The sequence below is a fragment of the Poeciliopsis prolifica genome, unplaced genomic scaffold (assembly GCF_027474105.1).
Source record: "Poeciliopsis prolifica strain line A6 unplaced genomic scaffold, Auburn_PproV2 SCAFFOLD148, whole genome shotgun sequence".
Taxonomy (NCBI): domain Eukaryota; kingdom Metazoa; phylum Chordata; class Actinopteri; order Cyprinodontiformes; family Poeciliidae; genus Poeciliopsis; species Poeciliopsis prolifica.
In genome coordinates, this window is record NW_026562523.1 from 272,772 (window position 1) to 294,891 (window position 22,120).

The 22,120-nt window shown below is 44.8% G+C and overlaps 1 pseudogene; it reads left to right on the forward strand.

Moving 5' to 3' along the window:
• LOC129355837 (unconventional myosin-Ie-like) overlaps nucleotides 1-21,844 on the forward strand; it is a 38,885-nt pseudogene extending 17,041 nt beyond the window's left edge.
• The last annotated feature ends 276 nt before the right edge of the window (nucleotides 21,845-22,120 follow it).

Below are 22,120 nucleotides of genomic sequence, written 5' to 3' on the forward strand. Positions count from 1 at the left end.
AGTACTACACAGTACTACACAGTACTACACAGTAATACACTCTAGCAGTACTACACAGTACTACACAGTACTACACAGTAATACACTCTAGCAGTACTACACAGTACTACACAGTAATACACTCTAGCAGTACTACACAGTACTACAAAGTAATACACTCTAGCAGTACTACACAGTACTACACAGTAATACACTCTAGCAGTACTACACAGTACTACACAGTAATACACTCTAGCAGTACTACACAGTACTACACAGTAATACACTCTAGCAGTACTACACAGTACTACACAGTACTACACAGTAATACACTCTAGCAGTACTACACAGTAATACACTCTAGCAGTACTACACAGTACTACACAGTACTACACAGTAATACACTCTAGCAGTACTACACAGTACTACACAGTACTACACAGTAATACACTCTAGCAGTACTACACAGTACTACACAGTACTACACAGTAATACACTCTAGCAGTACTACACAGTACTACACAGTAATACACTCTAGCAGTACTACACAGTACTACACAGTAATACACTCTAGCAGTACTACACAGTACTACACAGTACTACACAGTAATACACTCTAGCAGTACTACACAGTACTACACAGTACTACACAGTAATACACTCTAGCAGTACTACACAGTACTACACAGTAATACACTCTAGCAGTACTACACAGTACTACACAGTACTACACAGTAATACACTCTAGCAGTACTACACAGTACTACACAGTAATACACTCTAGCAGTACTACACAGTACTACACAGTACTACACAGTAATACACTCTAGCAGTACTACACAGTACTACACAGTAATACACTCTAGCAGTACTACACAGTACTACACAGTAATACACTCTAGCAGTACTACACAGTACTACACAGTACTACACAGTAATACACTCTAGCAGTACTACACAGTACTACACAGTACTACACAGTAATACACTCTAGCAGTACTACACAGTACTACACAGTAATACACTCTAGCAGTACTACACAGTACTACACAGTACTACACACTAATACACTCTAGCAGTACTACACAGTACTACACAGTAATACACTCTAGCAGTACTACACAGTACTACACAGTACTACACAGTAATACACTCTAGCAGTACTACACAGTACTACACAGTACTACACAGTAATACACTCTAGCAGTACTACACAGTAATACACTCTAGCAGTACTACACAGTACTACACAGTACTGCACAGTACTACACTCTAGCAGTACTACACAGTACTACACAGTACTGCACAGTAATACACTCTAGCAGTACTACACAGTACTACACAGTAATACACTCTAGCAGTACTACACAGTACTACACAGTAATACACTCTAGCAGTACTACACAGTACTACACAGTAATACACTCTAGCAGTACTACACAGTACTACACAGTACTACACAGTAATACACTCTAGCAGTACTACACAGTACTGCACAGTAATACACTCTAGCAGTACTACACAGTACTACACAGTAATACACTCTAGCAGTACTACACAGTACTACACAGTAATACACTCTAGCAGTACTACACAGTACTACACAGTACTACACAGTAATACACTCTAGCAGTACTACACAGTACTACACAGTAATACACTCTAGCAGTACTACACAGTACTACACAGTACTACACAGTAATACACTCTAGCAGTACTACAGTACTACACAGTAATACACTCTAGCAGTACTACACAGTACTACACAGTACTACACAGTAATACACTCTAGCAGTACTACACAGTACTACACAGTACTACACAGTAATACACTCTAGCAGTACTACACAGTAATACACTCTAGCAGTACTACACAGTACTACACTCTAGCAGTACTACACAGTACTACACAGTACTGCACAGTACTACACTCTAGCAGTACTACACAGTACTACACAGTACTGCACAGTAATACACTCTAGCAGTACTACACAGTACTACACAGTAATACACTCTAGCAGTACTACACAGTACTACACAGTAATACACTCTAGCAGTACTACACAGTACTACACAGTAATACACTCTAGCAGTACTACACAGTACTACACAGTACTACACAGTAATACACAGTAATACACTCTAGCAGTACTACACAGTACTACACAGTAATACACTCTAGCAGTACTACACAGTACTACACAGTACTACACAGTAATACACTCTAGCAGTACTACACAGTACTACACAGTAATACACTCTAGCAGTACTACACAGTACTACACAGTACTACACAGTAATACACTCTAGCAGTACTACACAGTAATACACTCTAGCAGTACTACACAGTACTACACAGTAATACACTCTAGCAGTACTACACAGTAATACACTCTAGCAGTACTACACAGTACTACACAGTAATACACTCTAGCAGTACTACACAGTACTACACAGTACTACACAGTACTACACAGTAATACACTCTAGCAGTACTACACAGTAATACACTCTAGCAGTACTACACAGTACTACACAGTAATACACTCTAGCAGTACTACACAGTACTACACTCTAGCAGTACTACACAGTAATACACTCTAGCAGTACTACACAGTACTATACAGTAATACACTCTAGCAGTACTACACAGTAATACACTCTAGCAGTACTACACAGTAATACACAGTACTACACAGTACTACACAGTACTACACTCTAGCAGTACTACACAGTACTACACAGTACTACACTCTAGCAGTACTACACAGTACTACACAGTACTACACAGTACTACACTCTAGCAGTACTACACAGTACTACACTCTAGCAGTACTACACAGTACTACACAGTACTACACAGTACTACACTCTAGCAGTACTACACAGTACTACACAGTACTACACAGTAATACACTCTAGCAGTACTACACAGTACTACACTCTAGCAGTACTACACAGTACTACACAGTACTACACAGTAATACACTCTAGCAGTACTACACAGTAATACACTCTAGCAGTACTACACAGTAATACACTCTAGCAGTACTACACAGTAATACACTCTAGCAGTACTACACAGTACTACACAGTACTACACAGTAATACACTCTAGCAGTACTACACAGTAATACACTCTAGCAGTACTACACAGTAATACACTCTAGCAGTACTACACAGTACTACACTCTAGCAGAACTACACAGTACTACACTCTAGCAGTACTACACAGTACTACACAGTACTACACAGTACTACACTCTAGCAGTACTACACAGTACTACACAGTACTACACTCTAGCAGTACTACACAGTAATACACAGTACTACACAGTACTACACTCTAGCAGTACTACACAGTACTACACAGTACTGCACAGTACTACACTCTAGCAGTACTACACAGTACTACACAGTACTGCACAGTAATACACTCTAGCAGTACTACACAGTACTACACAGTACTACACAGTACTACACAGTAATACACTCTAGCAGTACTACACAGTACTACACAGTACTACACAGTAATACACTCTAGCAGTACTACACAGTACTACACAGTAATACACTCTAGCAGTACTACACAGTACTACAAAGTAATACACTCTAGCAGTACTACACAGTACTACACAGTACTACACAGTAATACACTCTAGCAGTACACAGTAATACACAGTAATACACTCTAGCAGTACTACACAGTACTACACAGTAATACACTCTAGCAGTACTACACAGTACTACACAGTAATACACTCTAGCAGTACTACACAGTACTACACAGTACTACACAGTAATACACTCTAGCAGTACTACACAGTAATACACTCTAGCAGTACTACACAGTACTACACAGTAATACACTCTAGCAGTACTACACAGTACTACACAGTAATACACTCTAGCAGTACTACACAGTACTACACAGTAATACACTCTAGCAGTACTACACAGTACTACACAGTAATACACTCTAGCAGTACTACACAGTACTACACAGTACTACACAGTAATACACTCTAGCAGTACTACACAGTAATACACTCTAGCAGTACTACACAGTACTACACAGTACTACACAGTAATACACTCTAGCAGTACTACACAGTACTACACAGTACTACACAGTAATACACTCTAGCAGTACTACACAGTACTACACAGTACTACACAGTAATACACTCTAGCAGTACTACACAGTACTACACAGTAATACACTCTAGCAGTACTACACAGTACTACACAGTAATACACTCTAGCAGTACTACACAGTACTACACAGTACTACACAGTAATACACTCTAGCAGTACTACACAGTACTACACAGTACTACACAGTAATACACTCTAGCAGTACTACACAGTACTACACAGTAATACACTCTAGCAGTACTACACAGTACTACACAGTACTACACAGTAATACACTCTAGCAGTACTACACAGTACTACACAGTAATACACTCTAGCAGTACTACACAGTACTACACAGTACTACACAGTAATACACTCTAGCAGTACTACACAGTACTACACAGTAATACACTCTAGCAGTACTACACAGTACTACACAGTAATACACTCTAGCAGTACTACACAGTACTACACAGTACTACACAGTAATACACTCTAGCAGTACTACACAGTACTACACAGTACTACACAGTAATACACTCTAGCAGTACTACACAGTACTACACAGTAATACACTCTAGCAGTACTACACAGTACTACACAGTACTACACAGTAATACACTCTAGCAGTACTACACAGTACTACACAGTAATACACTCTAGCAGTACTACACAGTACTACACAGTACTACACAGTAATACACTCTAGCAGTACTACACAGTACTACACAGTACTACACAGTAATACACTCTAGCAGTACTACACAGTAATACACTCTAGCAGTACTACACAGTACTACACAGTACTGCACAGTACTACACTCTAGCAGTACTACACAGTACTACACAGTACTGCACAGTAATACACTCTAGCAGTACTACACAGTACTACACAGTAATACACTCTAGCAGTACTACACAGTACTACACAGTAATACACTCTAGCAGTACTACACAGTACTACACAGTAATACACTCTAGCAGTACTACACAGTACTACACAGTACTACACAGTAATACACTCTAGCAGTACTACACAGTACTGCACAGTAATACACTCTAGCAGTACTACACAGTACTACACAGTAATACACTCTAGCAGTACTACACAGTACTATACAGTAATACACTCTAGCAGTACTACACAGTACTACACAGTACTACACAGTAATACACTCTAGCAGTACTACACAGTACTACACAGTAATACACTCTAGCAGTACTACACAGTACTACACAGTACTACACAGTAATACACTCTAGCAGTACTACACAGTACTACACAGTAATACACTCTAGCAGTACTACACAGTACTACACAGTACTACACAGTAATACACTCTAGCAGTACTACACAGTAATACACTCTAGCAGTACTACACAGTACTACACTCTAGCAGTACTACACAGTACTACACAGTACTGCACAGTACTACACTCTAGCAGTACTACACAGTACTACACAGTACTGCACAGTAATACACTCTAGCAGTACTACACAGTACTACACAGTAATACACTCTAGCAGTACTACACAGTACTACACAGTAATACACTCTAGCAGTACTACACAGTACTACACAGTACTACACAGTAATACACAGTAATACACTCTAGCAGTACTACACAGTACTACACAGTAATACACTCTAGCAGTACTACACAGTACTACACAGTACTACACAGTAATACACTCTAGCAGTACTACACAGTACTACACAGTAATACACTCTAGCAGTACTACACAGTACTACACAGTACTACACAGTAATACACTCTAGCAGTACTACACAGTAATACACTCTAGCAGTACTACACAGTACTACACAGTAATACACTCTAGCAGTACTACACAGTAATACACTCTAGCAGTACTACACAGTACTACACAGTAATACACTCTAGCAGTACTACACAGTACTACACTCTAGCAGTACTACACAGTAATACACTCTAGCAGTACTACACAGTAATACACTCTAGCAGTACTACACAGTAATACACAGTACTACACAGTACTACACAGTACTACACTCTAGCAGTACTACACAGTACTACACAGTACTACACTCTAGCAGTACTACACAGTACTACACAGTACTACACAGTACTACACAGTAATACACTCTAGCAGTACTACACAGTAATACACTCTAGCAGTACTACACAGTAATACACAGTACTACACAGTACTACACAGTACTACACTCTAGCAGTACTACACAGTACTACACAGTACTACACTCTAGCAGTACTACACAGTACTACACAGTACTACACAGTACTACACTCTAGCAGTACTACACAGTACTACACTCTAGCAGTACTACACAGTACTACACAGTACTACACAGTACTACACTCTAGCAGTACTACACAGTAGTACACTCTAGCAGTACTACACAGTACTACACAGTACTACACAGTACTACCAGCAGGCCTTTTGTCTGTGCAGGGAAAGTACTTTGAGATCCAGTTCAGTCGGGGCGGAGCTCCTGATGGGGGGAAAATCTCCAACTTCCTGCTGGAGAAAAGTCGAGTCGTCTCCCAGAACCCCGGGGAGAGAAACTTCCACATCTACTACCAGGTACGTACTAGTGAGGTACCTCGGTGTACCGGGACGCCGGGCTTCACCTGTCTCTCTGTGATGATGTCAGCTTCTGGGCGGAGCCAGCGGGGAGCAGAGGGAGAACCTGGGGGTCACGACCCCGGACTACTATTTCTACCTGAACCAGTCGGGAACGTACACGGTGGAGGACGTGGACGACAGGAAGGACTTCTCCGACACCATGGTGACCACGGACCCTTCCCCGTCCCCGAGTCTGTCTCCATGGTAACCGTCCCTCTGTCCCCAGGCCGCCATGTCCGTCGTGGGTCTGACTCTGGACGATCAGGACTCGGTTCTGCAGCTGGTCGCAGGAATCCTTCACCTGGGGAACATCGGCTTCCGGGAGGAGAACAACTACGCCGTGGTGGAGAGCCAGGACTGTGGGTGGCCCAACAGAACCAAACCCATCAGAACCCATCAGAACCCGGGTTCTCCTGTCCTCAGTCTTTCCTCACAACGCCGTGTTTCTCCCCTCCGTCCCCTCCAGTCCTGGCGTTCCCGTCTTTCCTGCTGGGAATCTCTCAGGACGGACTCTGCAACAAGCTCACCAGCCGGGTCATGGACAGCAAGTGGGGCGGCAAGACCGAGTCCATCTCCGTCACCCTGAACACGGAGCAGGCCTGCTTCTCCAGGGACGCCCTGTCCAAAGCGCTCTACACGCGCCTCTTCGACTACCTGGTGGACGTGAGTCCCAGCGTCCGTCACCGTCTCTGGTTGTCCCCGTCCGTCTCAGCCGGTGTCTCCTGTGTCTCAGTGCGTCAACCGGGCCATGCAGAAGGAGACGGAGGAGCTGAACGTCGGAGTCCTGGACATTTACGGCTTCGAGATCTTCCAGGTAAACGGGTTTCTGTTTCTGGATGAGGATGGAGGCTGCTGTGCTCTGAATATTATTTTAATATTAATATTACTGTCATTATTGTTGATGGTTTGATTCTTATGCTTGTTTCTGTTTTCATCATCAAAAATAGTGATTTTTTTATCATCTAAAATCACGACTCAGTGGAAACGGCAACATTCTGCTGTCCTTCCATCCAGATGGACAATAAAACAGTTTTAATATAAGTTTAATATTTCACGAAACATACGTACAAAACTCCTCAATGAAACATAAAATATTTTAAAATCACACCAGACGAGTGAATCGCAGCCGGCGAGACGCTGAACTGATGCGGTGAAGCAGCTGCAGCTGCAGCACAACAAGTTTTAATGTCACAATACAGTTTTAGCAAGTTGCTCAAAGTCTAAACTGCTATTGTTGTGCATTTAGCCCAGAGCTTCTCAATGCCAGTCCTCAGCTCCCTGCCTGCATGTTTTAGACGAGCCTCTATTGCAGAACCGCTGATCCAAATGATCACATGACCACCGAGAGCTGCAGCAGGCGGCTGATCAGCTCCAGGTGAAAGGAAACAACTAAAACATGCAGGCAGGAGGCCTGAGAAACGCTGCTTTAAGGTGGGAAGTTTACCTTCGAGCAAACGACCCGCAGCGCCCTCTGCTGTCCTCTGAGTGCCCCGTTCAGAAACACTAAGGTGTTCTGGAAGAATAATGAACCCCCAAGTCACAGAGCATCCCATGCTAAGAGCTTAGATACCATCAGCCAACTTTTCATTCCCAAATGTTCCAGCCACGGTGTGAAACAACCCGTTTCACAAACAGTGAACAACATAAGTTGTGTCCGGATTCAGGTCTGCGTCCTTCGAAGGACGGATTTATAGGCCGATTCCGTTATAGCGTGGCGACAAGACCTGCTTCCTCCTTTCCCCCAGTTCACTCAGAACGACCTGCAGCTAACAGGAAGGCCAGGAAGACCTGCAGCTAACAGGAAGGCCGACGGACCGCTGGCAGCCTCAGACCTTATATGGAAATGGGACCGTTGCACTCCGAAGTGAAGGGGGCGCCATTTCCTACTTCATCCTCGGTTTCATGGTTTAATTTTCTCTTGAAATCTGGGATATATTTTCACCTTTATGAAGGATTTTTACTCTCAGCATGAATTTGATCTTCTCTCTATTATTTACTTAGTGCAGCTCACAGTTTTAACAGATTCTGTAGCTTCCTGTGTTCTTCAATATCTGCTCCTCAGTCGCATCTTTTGGGTCTGATGCTGCCTCTAGAGGCGTGGGGTGGTAGCACAACTAATATCATTACATTACTAAATCAGAATAGCACAAAATCTATTCCCTAAAAACAGGAGGAGTGAGACCCATTGTCGATGTGGTCCTGGTCAGGTTGAGGCCATTCTATGTGCTAACAGTTAGACAAGTCCATCAGGACGACTTCCAGGTGGCCCGGAATCGGAACAACCGAACAATCGGTTTCTCGCTCTCCCTTTGAACAATTTCCAAATGTGTGGAATCAGCACTGCAGCCACATGGCAGGGATGAGACGAGCTGCTGTTTCTGGCTCGGCCCAGAGAGGAAGCCGCAATGCAGACCCAGAAACTGGCAACACGTCTACTGATGCTGGGATTCTCCATCAACTGGGAAAACACTTTGGTTTTCCATCTCAGATGATCGTTTATCTGGAGCCTGAATTCAGTCATGATTAGGCCCGATTGGCACAGCAGAGAATGACTGGATGGAGGAAGTGAACACCTGGACACACACAGGAAGTGAACACCTGGACACACACAGGAAGTGAACACCTGGACACACACAGGAAGTGAACACCTGGACACACACAGGAAGTGAACACCTGGACACACACAGGAAGTGAACACCTGGACATCAGCCGTCCAGCTTCCCTTTAATGGAAGCTGAGACAGTGGAGGGAGCGCCACCTGGTGGTGTTACAGTGAGTTACACTGAGGTTGGGGTGGAGACAGTTGGAGGAGGCTGGATGTGTCTCGATTCAATGCTTCTCTCTTCCGGTCCTTCCAACGATGCAGACCGTGAATTCAGACACAGCTAGTTTGTGAGCTAGCTAGCGCTAGTGCCAAGAACGTGTTCACCAAAGAGAAGGAGAGACGCTGAACAATGTTCTGAATATCAGCGAGGCGTCGCATCGTTAGCAGCTTAGCGCCAAGCTGTCCATCGTTTCTGTAGAGAAGGAACCGACCATCACTCAGACTTTCTTGGTGCTAGCAGAGGCAGTTGCGACGCTCATCCTTTAACAGAACTTCCCCACTGATGTGAAAATCAGCAGCTCAACCAGGCGCTGCTGCTTCTTCTGCTTTCAGAAAAACGGTTTTGAGCAATTCTGCATCAACTTTGTGAACGAGAAGCTGCAGCAGATCTTCATCGAGCTGACGCTGAAGGCTGAGCAGGTGAGCCGGAGAGCTGAGCGCAACGGGGCCCGATTCTGGTTCTGATCCCGATCTGGTTCTGCAGGAGGAGTACGTCCAGGAGGGGATCCATTGGACCCCCATCGAGTATTTCAACAACAAGGTGGTCTGTGACCTCATCGAGTCCAAACTGGTGAGTGGACCGACCCGCAGGCGGCTGGGGCGGAGCCTCACGCGTCACTCCCTCCATCCGTCTGTTCATTTTCCAGAATCCTCCTGGGGTGATGAGCGTCCTGGACGACGTCTGCGCCACGATGCACGCCAAAGGAGAGGGGGCGGACCAGACGCTGCTGCAGAAGCTGCAGGGACAGATCGGGACGCACGAACACTTCAGCAGCTGGAACCGCGGCTTCATCATCCACCACTACGCCGGCAAGGTCTGACCCAACCACCCGACCTCCCCTGACCTCCTCCGACCTCACCTGTTGCTCGCCCATCTCTCGCTCTCAGGTGTCGTATGATGTCGGCGGGTTCTGTGAGCGGAACCGGGACGTCCTCTTCAATGACATCATCGAGTTGATGCAGAGCAGCGAGTTGTGAGTTCAGCTCGTGTTTCTGAGGACATTTCAGGTTCACACCACAGCGCCTCCAGATGGTCAGCTGCTGTCACTGCAGGTCCAAGTGGTTTGGTTCTGATCCTCTGTCAGCTGTTTAACCCTTATGTTTAATTAACTTCCTGTCATCTAACTTGGCCAGTGTCACTTTAAGCTGTGGTGCAGGAAGCTGTGACCCTTCAGAATAAGAGGTAGTTTAATCTGTGATGTGTTCGTGGTCAGTCCGTTCATCAGAGCGCTGTTCCCGGAGAACCTGGAGGCGGAAAACGAGGCCGGCCGACCACGGCCAGCAGCAAAATCAAGGTGAGTCGAGTCTTCAGCAGGTTGTGGTGACCAGATACCAGGCTGGTCCTTGACCTTTGACCTCCACTCCTCCAGAAACAGGCCAACAGTCTGGTCCAGACTCTGATGAAGTGCACGCCACATTACATCCGGTGCATCAAACCCAACGAGACCAAGCGGCCCCGAGACTGGGAGGAGACCCGGGTCCGGCACCAGGTGGAGTACCTGGGCCTGCGGGAGAACATCCGGGTCCGCCGGGGGATATGCTTACCGCCGCGTCTTCAGCAAGTTCCTGCACAGGTTCTGCATCAAGCCCCACACAACCAGAACCGGCTGCTGGCTCGGACGCTCTAACGGGTCTGGCGGTCTGCAGGTACGCCATCCTGACCAGAGAGACCTGGCCCGAGTGGCGGGGCGAGCAGCGCCAGGGCGTCCTGCACCTGCTGCGCTCAGTCAACATGGATCAGGACCAGTTCCAGCTGGGGACAGCCAAGGTCTTCATCAAAGCTCCGGAGTCGGTAAGATACCCCCTGCAGGTCCATGGAACGGTTCCTTGGGAGGTTCTGGTTCTGCAACAGTACTTCCTCCTCCAACACCAGCTCAAAGGTTCTGCTCTCTTTGTCTGTGCAGCTCTTCCTGCTGGAGGAGATGCGTGAGAGGAAATTCAACGGCTATGCCCGCGTCATCCAGAAGGCGTGGCGCAAACACATTGCCGTCCGCAAATACGTCAGGATGAGGGAGGAAGGTCAGCGGTTCTACCTCAGACAGGAGTCCTGGTCCGGTTTGAGTCCTCACAGATCATTCTTTTTCCAGCCTCAGACATTCTGCTGAACAAGAAGGAACGCCGCAAGAACAGCATCAACAGGAACTTCGTAGGTGACTACATCGGAACCGACAACCACCCTGAGATCCGGCAGTTTGTGGGCCGGCGAGAGAGGATCGACTTTGCTGACGTGGTCGTCAAGTTCGACCGACGCTTCAAGGTACGAACCGCAAAAACTGAAGGTTCTTCATGTCCTCAGGGGCGTCACCTTCTAGGAATAATTTCCCTCTAGAGAGTGATTGACTTCTGGCTATTTGGAGATGACCTTTGACCTGATTACTGCTGTTGGGTCCGTCCTTGTGATGTCAAGTCACACCTGGATGTTTGTCCAAGTGATGGAGGTTCTCCTCTTTTTCTCCTGAAGCTCTTGACTTGTGTGGTCCAGATGTGCTGGTTCTGTCCCGGTTCTGGTTCTGCTGTTGTAAACCAGATGTTCTCCAACCCGTTTTTGTTGCTGCTGTTTTGCAGACGACGAAGCGTGACCTCATCCTGACCCCAAAGTTCTTGTATCTGATTGGCCGAGAAAAGGTGAAGCAAGGTCCGGATAAGGGTCAGATCCATGAGGTTCTTAAGAGGAAGATCCAGCTCAACCGAATCCAGTCAGTTTTCTTAGGTAAGAGTCCAGAACCAGAGGGGGAACCACCTGGACCCAGCGTTGGTTCTGATGGTTCTGGCCCGCCCGTCTGTCTGGCAGCACTCTGCAGGACGACTTCTTCATTGTCCATGAAGAAGAGTACGACAGCGTCCTGCAGAGCGTCTTCAAGGACCGAGTTCCTCAGTCTGCTGGTGAAACGGTACCAGGAGAACACGGACCGCAAGCTGGCACTAAAGTTCAACAACCTGTGAGTACCAGAACCCCACCTGAACATGACCAGAACCCCACCTGAACATGACCAGAACCCGTCCTGAATCTGTCCTCCATCCAGCCTGGAGTTCAAGGTGAAGAAGGGCCGCCATCTGTTCAGCTCATCCGGTTCCAGGCAGATCCAGTTCCAGGCGGGCCAGGGAGATGACGTGGTTCTGAAGCCCAGTGGTAAGGTTCTGCACGTCTCCATCGGGCCGGGCCTCCCAAAGAACTCCAGTAAGTTCTGACCCAGTTCATCCCCATGACAGAACCTTCATGTCTCCTCCTGATCACTTCCTGTGACCTGCAGGACCGACCCGGAAGGATAACCGGAAGAGCCGCTACATGGGGGGCCAGGCTCCGCCCACCTACCAGAACCACTCAGGTACCAGCTAGTCTCTCTCTGGACCAGAACCTCTCTGAAACCGGTTCTGGAATCTCATCACTTCTTTTATTTCTGCTGCAGCACCTCTCAGCCGAGGGGGCGGGGCTTCCAGAGGAGGCCCCGCCCCCTCCAGAGGGTCCACCCTAAGGCAGCAGTCCAGCATGGACCAACCCACCCTGCCCCGCCTCCAGAACCAGCACCGGCCCAGCAACCGGCGCCCCAGAACCAGGACATGGGGTTCATGAACGTCCCTGACCAGGGAGCAGCAGGGGTGAGGTCCAGAAGCCTCAGCGGTCAAAGGTCACCTCCAGGCAGCTGCTCTGCTGCCCCCAGCGGTGACGTGTGTCGATACTCCTGGCCCGCAGGTTCCACAGGCGCCTCTCCAAGGAGGTGAAGCCGGTACCGGAGAGCGGGTCGGCCTAAACCCAAACCTCGGTCCCCCCAGTGCAGAGCTCTTTACGCCTACGACGCCCAGGACACCGACGAGCTGAGCTTCAACGCCGATGACGTCATCGAGATCCTCACTGAAGGTAGGTCTGCAACCGGACTGGGTCCAGTGGACCGCCGGTACCGACTGGGTCCAGTGGACCCGCCGGTACCGGCTGGGTCCAGTGGACCCGCCGGTACCGGCTGGGTCCAGTGGACCGCTGGTAGGCTGGGTCCAGGCCGGGTTTACATGGTCAGGTCCTGTTTCCGTTACAATAACTGAAAACACAGATTGATGTCAACAATAAATGAAAACCACAGGTCATCCAGAGCCGTTTCCATGCTAATCTCCCTTGAATTGGGCTAAATTGGACCTGAGCTTCCGCGTTCGAGGAAAACGGCTCAATAGTTTCCGATCTGTTGAAAACTGTACTTTGCGCCGGGTTTCTGCAGGGCTTTCCCAAGCTAACAGTTAATAATGTACATCGATCAGAAGCCCCAACAATAAGCCGAAGAAAGGTTTTAAGATGTTCGCCTCGTTATACATTCACAGATACGAAGGTGAGTTTTACTTTCTTTAAACTTTGTGGATAACATTAGCTTTAGCTCATTGTGGCTAATATTAGCTTTAGCTTATTGTGGCTAATATTAGCTTTAGCTCATTGTGGCTAATATTAGCTTTAGCTCATCGTGGCTAATATTAGCTTTAGCTCATTGTGGCTAATATTAGCTTTAGCTCATTGTGGATAATATTAGCTTTAGCTCATTGTGGCTAACATTAGCTTTAGCTTGTGCTAGTAGACAATATTCTCCGACATTTTTCTTGTAAAAATCTGCTATTTAAGTATCGAAACATTTCTCGTCCATTCTAACAGACAATGTTTGTACCTTATTCTCAAGTATATTACGTGTTTATTGTTAATGTGAATAAACGCAATGCGGGGCGGGGGGCGGATTATGTTCAGGGTTTTTGCTTCCAGCCTGATGAAGCACAACAAGTCCAGAGCTTAACTATACAGCAGCTCTGAGTTCTGCTTCAGCTGAATGTTCAGGTTCAGAGTTGACTTTTAAAAAAATATGGCCGTGCTGCTTAAGGTTATTTCGTTTTATTACTCTTGCATGCTTGTTGTGAAGGGCTCAACAGGACAGTGTTTACAGCGGTGTGTACAGGCGGATCAGTTTCTGGGCTGTCCGGCTCTGCGCTCTCGTTCCCAAAAACTCGTTGTTTCAGGCTGAATGCAGAAGCGATTCAATGGGAATAACACAGGAACATCTCCTGTACCGTCATCTTCAGGCTGAAGAAGCTGATCAGGAGTGAAGTGAAGGCTGCAAACTTTGTTGTGCGGCGTTAGCTTCAACTGGTAGCTTCATCTGGTAGCTTCAACTGGTAGCTTCAATCTGGTAGCTTTAACTGTAGCTTTAACTGATAGCTTCAACTGGTATCTTTAACTGGTAGCTTCAACTTGTAGCTTCAACTGGTGGCTTTAACTGATAGCTTCAACTGGTAGCTTCAACTGGTAGCTTTTAACTGGTAGCTTGAACTGGTAGCTTGAACTGGTAGCTTGAACTGGTAGCTTTAACTGGTAGCTTCAACTGGTAGCTTCAACTGGTAGCTTTTAACTGGTAGCTTGAACTGGTAGCTTGAACTGGTAGCTTTAACTGGTAGCTTCAACTGGTAGCTTCAATGGTAGCTTTTAACTGGTAGCTTGAACTGGTAGCTTGAACTGGTAGCTTGAACTGGTAGCTTCAACTGGTAGCTTCAACTGGTAGCTTTAACTGATAGCTTCAACTGGTAGCTTTAACTGGTAGCTTTTAACTGATAGCTTCAACTGGTAGCTTCAACTGGTAGCTTTAACTGATAGTTTCAACTGGTAGCTTCAACTGGTAGCTTTTAACTGGTAGCTTGAACTGGTAGCTTGAACTGGTAGCTTGAACTGGTAGCTTTAACTGGTAGCTTCAACTGGTAGCTTCAACTGGTAGCTTTTAACTGGTAGCTTGAACTGGTAGCTTGAACTGGTAGCTTGAACTGGTAGCTTCAACTGGTAGCTTCAACTGGTAGCTTTAACTGGTAGCTTCAACTGGTAGCTTCAACTGGTACTTTAACTGGTAGCTTGAACTGGTAGCTTGAACTGGTAGCTTGAACTGGTAGCTTCAACTGGTAGCTTCAACTGGTAGCTTTAACTGGTAGCTTCAACTGGTAGCTTCAACTGGTAACTTTTAACTGGTAGCTTGAACTGGTAGCTTGAACTGGTAGCTTGAACTGGTAGCTTGAACTGTAGCTTCAACTGGTAGCTTTTAACTGGTAGCTTGAACTGGTAGCTTGAACTGGTAACTTCAACTGGTAGCTTTTAACTGGTAGCTTTAACTGATAGCTTCAACTGGTAGCTTCAACTGGTAGCTTTAACTGATAGTTTCAACTGGTAGCTTTAACTGGTAGCTTCAACTGGTAGCTTTAACTGATAGCTTCAACTGGTAGCTTTAACTGGTAGCTTCAACTGGTAGCTTCAACTGGTAGCTTCAACTGGTAGCTTCAACTGGTAGCTTTAACTGATAGTTTCATCTGGTAGCTTCAACTGGTAGCTTCATTGGTAGCTTCAACTGGTAGACTTAACTGGTAGCTTTAACTGATAGTTTCATCTGGTAGCTTCAACTGGTAGCTTCAACTGGTAGACTTAACTGGTAGCTTTAAAGTAGCTTCATGGTAGCTTCAACTGGTAGCTTCAACTGGTAGACTTAACTGGTAGCTTTAACTAGTAGCTTCATCTGGTAGCTTCAACTGGTAGCTTTAACAGGTAGCTTCATCTGGTAGCTTCAACTGGTAGCTTTAACTGATAGCTTCAACTGGTAGCTTTAACTGGTAGCTTCAACTGGTAGCTTTAACTGATAGCTTCAACTGGTAGCTTCAACTGGTAGCTTCAACTGGTAGCTTCAACTGGTAGCTTTAACTGATAGCTTCAACTGGTAGCTTCAACTGGTAGCTTTAACTGATAGTTTCATCTGGTAGCTTCAACTGGTAGCTTCAACTGGTAGACTTAACTGGTAGCTTTAACTAGTAGCTTCATCTGGTAGCTTCAACTGGTAGCTTCAACTGGTAGACTTAACTGGTAGCTTTAACTAGTAGCTTCATCTGGTAGCTTCATCTGGTAGCTTTAACTGGTAGTTTCATCTGGTAGCTTGAACTGGTAGCTTGAACTGGTAGCTTTAACTGGTAGCTTCAACTGGTAGCTTCAACTGGTAGCTTTTAACTGGTAGCTTGAACTGGTAGCTTGAACTGGTAGCTTCAACTGGTAGCTTCAACTGGTAGCTTTAACGGTAGCTTGAACTGGTAGCTTGAACTGGTAACTTCATCTGGTAGCTTAACTGGTAGCTTTAACTGATAGCTTCAACTGGTAGCTTCAACTGGTAGCTTTAACTGATAGCTTCAACTGGTAGCTTTAACTGGTAGCTTCAACTGGTAGCTTTAACTGATATCTTCAACTGGTAGCTTTAACTGGTAGCTTCAACTGGTAGCTTCAACTGGTAGCTTTAACTGGTAGCTTGAACTGGTAGCTTCAACTGGTAGCTTCAACTGGTAGCTTTTAACTGGTAGCTTGAACTGGTAGCTTGAACTGGTAACTTCATCTGGTAGCTTTTAACTGGTAGCTTTAACTGATAGCTTCAACTGGTAGCTTCAACTGGTAGCTTTAACTGATAGTTTCAACTGGTAGCTTTAACTGGTAGCTTCAACTGGTAGCTTTAACTGATAGCTTCAACTGGTAGCTTTAACTGGTAGCTTCAACTGGTAGCTTCAACTGGTAGCTTCAACTGGTAGCTTTAACTGATAGTTTCATCTGGTAGCTTCAACTGGTAGCTTCATCTGGTAGCTTCAACTGGTAGACTTAACTGGTAGCTTTAACTGATAGTTTCATCTGGTAGCTTCAACTGGTAGCTTCAACTGGTAGACTTAATTGGTAGCTTTAACTAGTAGCTTCATCTGGTAGCTTCAACTGGTAGCTTCAACTGGTAGACTTAACTGGTAGCTTTAACTGGTAGCTTCATCTGGTAGCTTCAACTTGTAGCTTTAACAGGTAGCTTCATCTGGTAGCTTAACTGGTAGTTTCATCTGGTAGCTTCAACTGGTAGCTTTAACTGGTAGCTTGAACTGGTAGCTTGAACTGGTAACTTCATCTGGTAGCTTTTAACTAGTAGCTTCATCTGGTAGCTTCGTAGCTTTGGTAGCTTCATCTGGTAGCTTAACTGGTAGTTTCATCTGGTAGCTTCAACTGGTAGCTTTTAACTGGTAGCTTGAACTGGTAGCTTGAACTGGTAACTTCATCTGGTAGCTTTTAACTGGTAGCTTCAACTGGTAGCTTTAACTGATAGCTTCAACTGGTAGCTTTAACTGGGAGCTTTAACTGGTAGCTTTAACTGATATCTTCAACTGGTAGCTTTAACTGGTAGCTTCAACTGGTAGCTTTAACTGGTAGCTTCAACTGGTAGCTTTAACTGATAGCTTCAACTGGTAGCTTCAACTGGTAGCTTTAACTGATAGCTTCAACTGGTAGCTTTAACTGATATCTTCATCTGGAAGCTTTAAATGGTAGCTTCAACTGGTAGTTTCAACTGGTAGCTTTAACTGGTAGCTTCAACTGGTAGCTTCAACTGGTAGCTTCAACTGGTAGCTTCAACTGGTAGCTTTAACTGGTAGCTTCAACTGGTAGCTTTAACTGGTAGCTTCAACTGGAAGCTTTAACTGATAGCTTCAACTGGTAGCTTCAACTGGTAGCTTAACTGATAGCTTCAACTGGTAGCTTTAACTGATATCTTCATCTGGTAGCTTTAAATGGTAGCTTCAACTGGTAGTTTCAACTGGTAGCTTTAACTGGTAGCTTCAACTGGTAGCTTCAACTGGTAGCTTCAACTGGTAGCTTCATCTGGTAGCTTTAACTGGTAGCTTCAACTGGTAGCTTCAACTGGTAGCTTTAACTGATAGCTTCAACTGGTAGCTTCAACTGGTAGCTTCAACTGGTAGCTTCAACTGGTAGCTTCAACTGGTAGCTTCAACTGATAGCTTCAACTGGTAGCTTCAACTGGTAGCTTTAACTGATAGCTTCAACTGGTAGCTTTAACTGATAGCTTCAACTGGTAGCTTCAACTGGTAGCTTCAACTGGTAGCTTCAACTGGTAGCTTCAACTGGTAGACTTAATTGGTAGCTTTAACTAGTAGCTTCATCTGGTAGCTTCAACTGGTAGCTTCAACTGGTAGACTTAACTGGTAGCTTTAACTAGTAGCTTCATCTGGTAGCTTCAACTGGTAGCTTTAACAGGTAGCTTTATCTGGTAGCTTCAACTGGTAGCTTTTAACTGGTAGCTTGAACTGGTAGCTTGAACTGGTAACTTCATCTGGTAGCTTTTAACTGGTAGCTTCAACTGGTAGCTTTAACTGATAGCTTCAACTGGTAGCTTTAACTGGTAGCTTTAACTGGTAGCTTTAACTGATATCTTCAACTGGTAGCTTTAACTGGTAGCTTCAACTGGTAGCTTTAACTGGTAGCTTCAACTGGTAGCTTTACTGATAGCTTCAACTGGTAGCTTCAACTGGTAGCTTTAACTGATAGCTTCAACTGGTAGCTTTAACTGATATCTTCATCTGGTAGCTTTAAATGGTAGCTTCAACTGGTAGTTTCAACTGGTAGCTTTAACTGGTAGCTTCAACTGGTAGCTTCAACTGTAGCTTCAACTGGTAGCTTCAACTGGTAGCTTTAACTGGTAGCTTCAACTGGTAGCTTTAACTGGTAGCTTCAACTGGAAGCTTTAACTGATAGCTTCAACTGGTAGCTTCAACTGGTAGCTTTAACTGGTAGCTTCAACTGGTAGCTTCAACTGGTAGCTTCAACTGGTAGCTTCAACTGGTAGCTTTAACTGGTAGCTTCAACTGGTAGCTTTAACTGGTAGCTTCAACTGGAAGCTTTAACTGATAGCTTCAACTGGTAGCTTCAACTGGTAGCTTTAACTGATAGCTTCAACTGGTAGCTTTAACTGATATCTTCATCTGGTAGCTTTAAATGGTAGCTTCAACTGGTAGTTTCAACTGGTAGCTTTAACTGGTAACTTCAACTGGTAGCTTCAACTGGTAGCTTCAACTGGTAGCTTCATCTGGTAGCTTTAACTGGTAGCTTCAACTGGTAGCTTCAACTGGTAGCTTTAACTGATAGCTTCAACTGGTAGCTTCAACTGGTAGCTTCAACTGATAGCTTCAACTGGTAGCTTCAACTGGTAGCTTCAACTGATAGCTTCAACTGGTAGCTTCAACTGGTACCTTTAACTGATAGCTTCAACTGGTAGCTTTAACTGATAGCTTCAACTGGTAGCTTCAACTGGTAGCTTCAACTGGTAGCTTTAACTGATAGCTTTAACTGGTAGCTTCAACTGGTAGCTTCAACTGGTAGCTTCAACTGATAGCTTCAACTGATAGCTTCAACTGGTAGCTTTAACTGATAGCTTCAACTGGTAGCTTTAACTGATAGCTTCAAATGGTAGCTTCAACTGGTAGCTTCAACTGGTAGCTTTAACTGGTAGCTTTAACTGGTAGCTTCAACTGGTAGCTTTAACTGGTAGCTTCAACTGGTAGCTTCAACTGGTAGCTTTCACTGGTAGCTTTAACTGGTAGCTTTAACTGGTAGCTTCAACTGGTAGCTTTAACTGGTAGCTTCAACTGGTAGCTTTCACTGGTAGCTTAAACTGGTAACTTAGAATATTTATAAACCACCTTCTACTTAATTCAGGGTCGGTTGGAAATCCATGAAAACGTAAATAAAGTGTATCATAGTATTGTTTTATTTGTGTCTTAAGTAGACTTTGGCTTTTATAGCAGTCATAGTAACTGAAAGCGAAAAAAAAGAGCCTTATTTGCGCATGAGGTTGTGACGTCAGCCCGGCAGCTATGAGATGTGTTTAAGCCATTGGTGCTTCTAGCACCCCCACAGGCCTCAGGGTGAACTACAGCCAGTCCCCGCGGTTCTGTAGAGTCGTGGACCCGTTGGGACCGACTCTGCGGTTCTGCCTGGTGGAATCAAACTCATTTTCGTTTGGGGCCAAATCAAGACCCTGGAGGCTCTTAAAGGGCCGGTCCACAAACTGCTAACATATCAATCCTTCAATTTAAATATTATTGAACATCTTTTCAGTCCCTCCAGAATCTCATAATATTGTACTTTCAATGTTTGTACAATAAAAAATCCAAGTGTTTGTGTTATTAATTTGGAAATTTTGAAGTATTTGCACTTATTTATGACAAGGTTTTATGACATAAAATCTGCCCAACAAAGGCTGAGGCAGCTGTTTAGTACAAGAAAGTTTTTTGAGAAAAATTTGCAATGAATTCCTGATCATGTAAAGTTTGATGATTTTACATCAATTTCCACAGTAATTGTCAATAAACTGGAGGAACTGATTGGTATAAATTAATAAACAGATAAAACCTGCATTGACTTTATTAATAACATAATGTTTCAGCACACTTGAGTTTAGTCCATGAAAAGCTTTGTTGGGGCTTCAGATGTGACGGATCTGGTCTGAAACCCCTGCTGGGCTCAAACTAAGTTTATTGTTGTTACTGAAGTCGAGCGAGTCGGGTAAAAAAAATCCACTTGGTGTTTATTGTTGTAAAACAAATATGAAAAACGTGAGATAAAAATGAAAAAATGAGAAACAAAAGTTGGAGAGAACGTTTTGACTTCAAAATTAAAGTTTTGATAAATATGGCAATTTAATTTTGTTGAATTTTGCTATGAAAATATTTGCTATGTATTTATAATATTTTTGGAACATATTTTTGGGTGGAAATCTGTTTTATTTCAGAGTTTGTTTAAGTATTAGGTCGTGTTGAGCTGGATTATTAAAATACTGCACCGTAAATACAGATGAGGCTCATCAGTGAATCCAGCTGGAAACTTTCTGCACAAGAATCAAAATCTAACAAACTTGTCGGCTGCGGTCCTGATTTTGTTCTGCAGTAAATATGAAGCTGTGGTTCTGACCCGTTCTCTGGTTCCTGTCTCGTAGATCCGTCGGGTTGGTGGTTCGGCCGGCTGCGGGGCAGAGAGGGGATGTCCCTGGAAACTACGTGGAGAAGCTCTAGACCTGGGTCGGGGTCAGAGGTCAACCATCAGGAGACACTTGGAGTCAAACACACAATGTTCTGGTCTGTTTCGTGGGCCTGGTCGGTTCTGATGAGCGGTTCTGTGAAGGAGTCGTTCCATCAATGTTGACATCAGTGTTAGCATCTTGCTCCTCCTTCAGGCCTCAAACGTTTTATCTTCATCACAGTTTTTCTGTCTGATGAATCATAAATTTAACTGAACCAAGTTCTGGTTCTGGACCGGCTGGTCCAGCATCAATTTACAAACATGTTTAACGATCAGATTTATGGTCTGCTCTGTTTCATCCTTCAGTGTCTGTCTGATTTCAGCCATTAATGGAGGCGGAGGTGGCACTACATTACCCAGAGTCAGTTGGAAGGAGTGCTGCCTTCAAGTGCTGCTGGAAATTAGACGTCTGATCAGTCGTGATTTTTATACAGTCTGAATATTTCATATTAGCGCACATGTTGTAAATTAATCCTTTAAACTCAGAACAGATTTTAGATTAGAATCCGTATTCTGACCAACAAATTAAATAAAATCTGATAAAAATCTGTCGACTCTGTTTTTGTTTCTCTGAGACTAAAGAAAAAGTATTGAACAGAATTTACTGTAGTCCCGGTGCTGCCTGCAGGCGGCGCTGCAGCCTCAGTCAGACTGACTCCTTTTCATTAGT